Source organism: Myxine glutinosa, chromosome 1 (genome assembly GCF_964187855.1).
Source record: "Myxine glutinosa chromosome 1, kmMyxGlut1.1, whole genome shotgun sequence".
NCBI lineage: Eukaryota > Metazoa > Chordata > Myxini > Myxiniformes > Myxinidae > Myxine > Myxine glutinosa.
Genome location: NC_136261.1, coordinates 423,641,720 through 423,648,030, shown reverse-complemented (window position 1 = coordinate 423,648,030; position 6,311 = coordinate 423,641,720).

Genomic DNA, 6,311 nt, shown 5'->3' with positions numbered 1-6,311 from the left:
TACACCCACTCTCAGTTATTGAAAATCGCTCTATATCGATCTGCACCTTCTCTCACCCACGTGACCAAACTGCACCTCTTATGACCAAACTCAATACATTCACACTGTCACATTCATAAATTACATACATGGATATTTATGTACAAACAAACTCCATTCCTCTTCCCTCAGATCGGCAGTCTGCAGCCTCCTCACTCTCTGAAGACTTGGACAAAATCACAGACTGGTCAAACATGTGGAACATGTCTTTCAATCCTGACAAATCTCACACTCTTACTATGTCTCTCCGAAAAGATCGACTGGACAACCCTCCCATCTACTTTCTCAACAATCCTCTCCAAGAAGTTCTGTCGCTCAAGCTTTTGGGTCTCACCATCTGCCATGATCTTTCTTGGGAAAACCACATTTCCAAGCTGGCCTCCAAAGCCAGTCGCCGACTGGGCATCCTCCGTCGTGCGAAGTCCTTCCTAGGCACACCTGAGCTCCTCACCACATACAAGGCTTTCATCCGCAGCTCAATGGAATACTGTTCTCCCCTATGGGCTGGTGCTCCTGCCTCACACCTGGCTCGGCTTCACGCTGTTGAATCCAAAGCTTTCAGAATCATTGGAATCTCCCGTGATGAAGCTATCTCTGAGGGCCTTTCACTCACTCACCGCAGGCAGGTAGGTGGTCTTTCTGTCTTCTACCGACTCCTCTCCGGCCTTGCTCCCCCAGCTCTCTCTGTGCTCTGTCCCCCAAATATTCCTACAGGTCGCACAAGATCTGCCAGCCACCCTCTGATGGTTAAACTGCCGAAATCTCCGCTCTCTGCTCACCTTCACTCTTTCATTCCTCTTTTCTCCCGCCTCTGGAACAAACTCCCACACTCACTTCAATCACACTCCTCCCTCCAGGTCTTCAAAACAGCTGTTCACCACCATCTCTTATCTTCCCCCATCCAAAACCTTGATCTTTTCTACCCCCACTAATTCACCCCAGATCCACCTTGTTTGAAATTCCAACTTCTTTCCTGGAAGTCTTGGCAGTGTCCATATGTTTTATACCTCTCCCACCCCCCCCCCTTCCCATGCCTCCCCCCCAAAGCCCTCTCCCTCCCACAGTTCTCTCGATGTCTCCATGTCTCTCGGTCCCTGCTCTCAAATGTTGTGTTTGTGTCCTTCCCCCTCTCTCCCCATCTGGTATACCGCTCCCGATGTTATTTGTTTTGTGTGTCTGTTTGTCTTTCTGTGTGATTAATGTTCGCTCTTTCACGAGCCTCGATCTTGTATACAAAAAAAAAAAAAAAATACTGTAGGAGCTATGCTCCAACTCGAATCGGAAGAATGGACGCGACAAAAAGCTGGAATTCGTCCGAGTTTCTTTATTGTGTCAAATCAACTCGGGTACTCTGAAAAGCCCGTTTATCGGGCAGCAATATATATACACATTATCCCAGAGCGTTTGCCCGGGAAAGGCGAGACCGGGCGTCTCCGGTCGTCCTGGACGAACCCTGGAAAGGCGAGTCTGGACGTGCCCGGGCGTCCTGGACGAGGCCTGGCAAGTCGAGAGCGGGCATGCCCGGGCGTCCTGGACGAGCCCTGGAAAGGCGAGGCTGGGCGTGCCCGGGCGTCCTGGGCGAACCCTGGAAAGGCGAGTCTGGACGTGCCCGGGCGTCCTGGGCGAGCCCTGGAAAGGCGATACCGGGCGTGCCCGGGCGTCCTGGGCGAGCCCGGCATGGTGATCGCTCCACATCCTCGGTAGGTGCAAGGCGATTGTGTATACCCAGCGGTAGCCGCTACACACGTCCCCCCAGAATCGAGTTGCACCGGCAGGGTCAATTTAAGGGGGGTCCTGATGACCCGGCCGAAGCGACCCCTGGCGGGTCGTGGGGGGGGGGGGGTCCGGTGTGGTGGTGGGTGGTCGAGTGGGGGGCACCGTGGATGGGGGGCGGCCTCGCCACGGCAGAAGGGCCAACCCTGGTGGTTGGTCGATGTCCACGTGCGCCGGCTTGAGGCGGTCCACCGCAATCCGGTCCGACCTGCCGCCGATGTCGATGATAAACGACTTGTCGTCCCATCGCAGGACCCGGAAGGGCCCGTCGTATGGCGGCCGGAGTAGCCCCAGATGTGCATCATGACGCACAAAAACGTATTCCGCTGTGCGAAGCGCTGAGGCGACGTAGAACTGGGGGTCACCGTGGTGGGACGTTGGCACGGGGGTAAACCGTCGGGCGGTCTCCTGGAGGTCCGAGCGCTGGTGAGCTGCGGACCAGGGACTGGTAGCGTCGGGCACGAATTCGCCCGGGACGCGTAGCACCTGCCCGTAGACAAGCACGGCGGTGGACGCCCGGAGGTCCTCCTTGGGGGGCCGTGCGGAGGCCCAAAAGGACCCACGGCAGCCGGTCGGCCCAACCGCTGTCCTGAAGGCCGGCCATGAGCGTGGCCTTCATGGAGGGGTGGAACCGCTTGCACAACCCATTGGTTTGGGGGTGGTAGGCCGTGGTACGGTGGAGCTTGACCCCCAGGTTGCGGGCGACCGCGCCCCACAGCTCGGAGGTGAACTACGGTCCGCGGTCCGACGAGATGTCCGCTGGTGCGCCGAAGCGGGCGACCCAGGTGGCGATGAAAGCCTGCGCCACATCGGCGGTGGTGGTGGAGATGAGGGGAATGGCCTCCGGCCACCTGATGGTCCTGTCCATCATGGTGAGCAGGTGTGTGAAACCCGTGATGGGGGGAGGGGGCCCACCAGGTCCACGTTGACGTGGTCAAAACGTCGTTCGGGCACGATGAAAGGTGCCAGCGAGGCCTGGGTGTGTCGATGGACCTTGGCCTGTTGGCAGGCTGTGCAGGTGCTGGTCCAATCGCGGACGTCCCATCGAAGGCGGTGCCAGACGAATCGCGCCGACACCAGCTTCTGGGAAGCTTTCCGGCCCGGGTGGGAAAGGCCGTGGAGGGAGGCGAAGATGCGGCGTTGCCAGGTAACGGGCACGATGGGGCGAGGCTGGCCTTGGGAGACGTCGAAGAGCAGGACAGTGTCCGCGAAGGGGATGTCGGCCAGGCGGAGGCCCGTGTCCGCCGCCCGGAGGGCTTGCACCATGGTGTCGGTGGTTTGGTCAGCCGCCATAAGCGCGAAGTCCACGCCGAGGTGGACCGCTTTCGCGCTGGCCCGAGATAGACAGTCGGCCATGGCGTTGTCTTTGCCGGCGACGTGCCGGATGTCCGTGGTAAACTCCGACATGGCGGAGAGGTGGTGCTGTTGGCGGGCCGACCACGGCTCCGTGACCTTGGCCATTGTGTAAACCAATGGCTTGTGGTCGACGAACGCCGTGAAGGGTCGGCCCTCCAGGAGGTGACGGAAATGGCGAACGGCCAGGTGTAGACCGAGGAGCTCGCGGTCAAACGTGCTATATTTGAGCTCGTTCGGTCGGAGTTGCCGGCTGAAAAAAGTGAGTGGCTGCCAAACCCCGTTCACCCATTGCTCATGTACGGCGCCCACCGCGTATTCGGAGGCATCCGTGGTGAGGGCGATGGGAGCGTTGAGCACCGGGTGAGCGAGCAGTGTTGCGTCGGCGAGGGCCCGCTTTGAGTTTTTAAAGGCCGCGTCCATGGCTGCCGACCAGACGACGTCGTGCTTGGCCGGCTTGCCCCAGAGGGCTTCGTAGAGGGGCCGCATGAGTTGAGCAGTGCGGGGCACGAAGCGGTGATAGAAATTCACCATTCCAAGGAATTCCTGCAGGGCCTTTATGTTGCGGGGACGCAGAAACGTGGTGATGGCCTCGACCTTGGTTGGCAGCGGCACGGCCCCGCTCTTGGTGATGTGGTGGCCCAAAAAATCAACGGCCGTCGTGCCGAAGTGGCATTTGGCTGGATTGACGATGAGGCCGTGCTCGCTGAGGCGCCCGAACAGTGTTCAGAGGTGGAGGAGGTCCTCGGCCCGGGACATGCTGGCGACGAGGATGTCATCCAGGTAAACGAAGAGGAACGGCAGGTCACGCAGCACGCCATCCATCAAGCGCTGGAATGCCTGAGCCACGTTCTTGAGGCCAAATGGCATTCGCAGGAATTCGAATAAGCCAAACGGCGTGATGACGGCCGTTTTTGGGACGTCGGCCGCCCTGACAGGTACCTGGTGGTATCCCCGTATTAAATCGATCTTCGAAAAAATGGCCCGTCCTGCCAAACGGGCGGAGAAGTCTTGGATGTGCAGGAATCGGATACCTGTCGGGGGTGGTAACGTCGTTAAGGCGGCAGTAGTCGCCACATGGGCGCCAGCCGCCCCCTGGCTTTGGGACGATGTGTTGTGGTGAAGCCCATGCGCTATCGGAGCGCCGCACGATGCCGAGGTGTTCCAAAGCATCGAACTCGGCTTTGGCCATGGCAAGCTTGGCTGGGTCGAGGCGGCGGGCTCTGGCATAGACCGGCAGGCCCGTGGTTGTTATGTGGTGCTCGATCCCATGTCATACTGCGACGGCCGAAAACGTCGGCCGCTTGAGGGCCGGGAACTCCGTGAGCAGGCGAGCAAACTCGTTCGCCGCCGGGAGGGCGCATGCCAGCTCGGTCGGAGCAGAGCTGCTCAATGTGCATGCCAGGGAGCTGAAGGTCTCGGCATTGACGAGGCGACGCCATTTGACATCAACCAGCAGCCCGTGTGCACAGAGGAAGTCGGCGCCTAGCAGAGCCATGGGCACACTTGCGGTTACAAAAGTCCAATTAAAGCGTTGGCTGCCGAAGCAGAGGGTGACGTTGTGCGGGCCGAAGGTGCAGATGGCCGATCCGTTGGCCGCAACCAAGGAGGGGCCGCAAACCGCGGACTGCCTGTCCTGATCGGAGGCGGGTATGACGCTCAGTGGGCGCCGGTGTCACACAGGAAGCGCCGTCCGGATGCTTTGTCCCTGATGAAAAGTAAGTTGCCCGTGTGGCCGGAGCTCATGGCTGGTAATGAACGCCGGCCCGGCCATTTTCCCAACTTGCCGAAGGTGCACGGGGCTTGGCATGTCCGGGCCTTCTGTCCGAACCTGGCATGATAATAACAGCACACCTGGTCAGGTGGAGGCCCCGGTCGTCGTGCTGGAGGTGGTCGGCGCGGCGTAGCGGCCGCCAATTGCGTCGGCAGTTCGGTCGTCGACCGTGCCGGGTGCTCGGGCGCCATGGGCGTTACTTCGGACGGCGGTGGGCTCCAGGTCGCTGCTCCGATGCGTTGGCCTGCCACGGAGATCTTGTCGGCTTCCCTGGTGAGGGCGCGGGGATCCGTGATCGTCGTGCTTGCCAGGGCGAGGCGTACCTGGCTAGGCAGCTGACGGAGGAACAGCTCCTGGAACAGGAAAGCCTGAGAGTGCTCGCCGAGCAGTGAGAGCATGTAGTCTATTCGCTCGGACGGGCGCGTGTCGCCGAGCTCGGGCAGGTCGAGCAGGCGCCGTGCGCGTTCTGCCGATGAGAGGGCGAAAGCGTCGAGGAGGAGCTTTTTAATCGCGTCGTATTTGTCAGCGGCTGGCGGGCGCTGGAGGAGGCTGAGTGCATGGGCCGCGGTGGTTGAGCCGAGTGCTGCTACCACATGGTGGAAGCGGGTGTCGTTGGCTGTGATGCCTCGCAGGGCGAACAGGGAGTCCGCCTGGGTGAACCAAACCACCGCGTGAGCCTCCGAGAAGGTAGGCAGTTTGAGGGCCACTGCCGTGTCCATGTCGGGTCACCAATGTAGGAGCTGTGCTCCAACTCGAATCGGAAGAATGGACGCGACAAAAATCTGGAATTCGTCCGAGTTTCTTTATTGTGTCAAATCAACTTGGGTACTCTGAAAAGCCCGTTTATCGGGCAGCAATATATATATATACACATTATCCCGGAGCATTTGCCTGGGAAAGGCGAGACCGGGCGTGCCCGGGCGTCCTGGGCGAACCCTGGAAAGGCGAGTCTGGACGTGCCTGGGCGTCCTGGACGAGGCCTGGCAAGTCGAGAGCGGGCATGCCCGGGCGTCCTGGACGAGCCCTGGAAAGGCGAGGCTGGGCGTGCCCGGGCGTCCTGGGCGAACCCTGGAAAGGCGAGTCTGGACGTGCCCGGGCGTCCTGGACGAGGCCTGGCAAGTCGAACGTGGGCATGCCCGGGCGTCCTGGGCGAGCCCTGGAAAGGCGAGACCGGGCGTGCCCGGGCGTCCTGGGCGAGCCCGGCATGGTGATCGCTCCGTGTCCTCGGTAGGTGCAAGGCGATTGTGTATACCCAGCGGTAGCCACTACAATACTTCTTCCACAAGTTTTTTAATCTTACTTTACAGTTGTCCATGATATCCACTCTCATTTCACGAGAGATCACAACATAACTTATTCCCACCTTTTACCC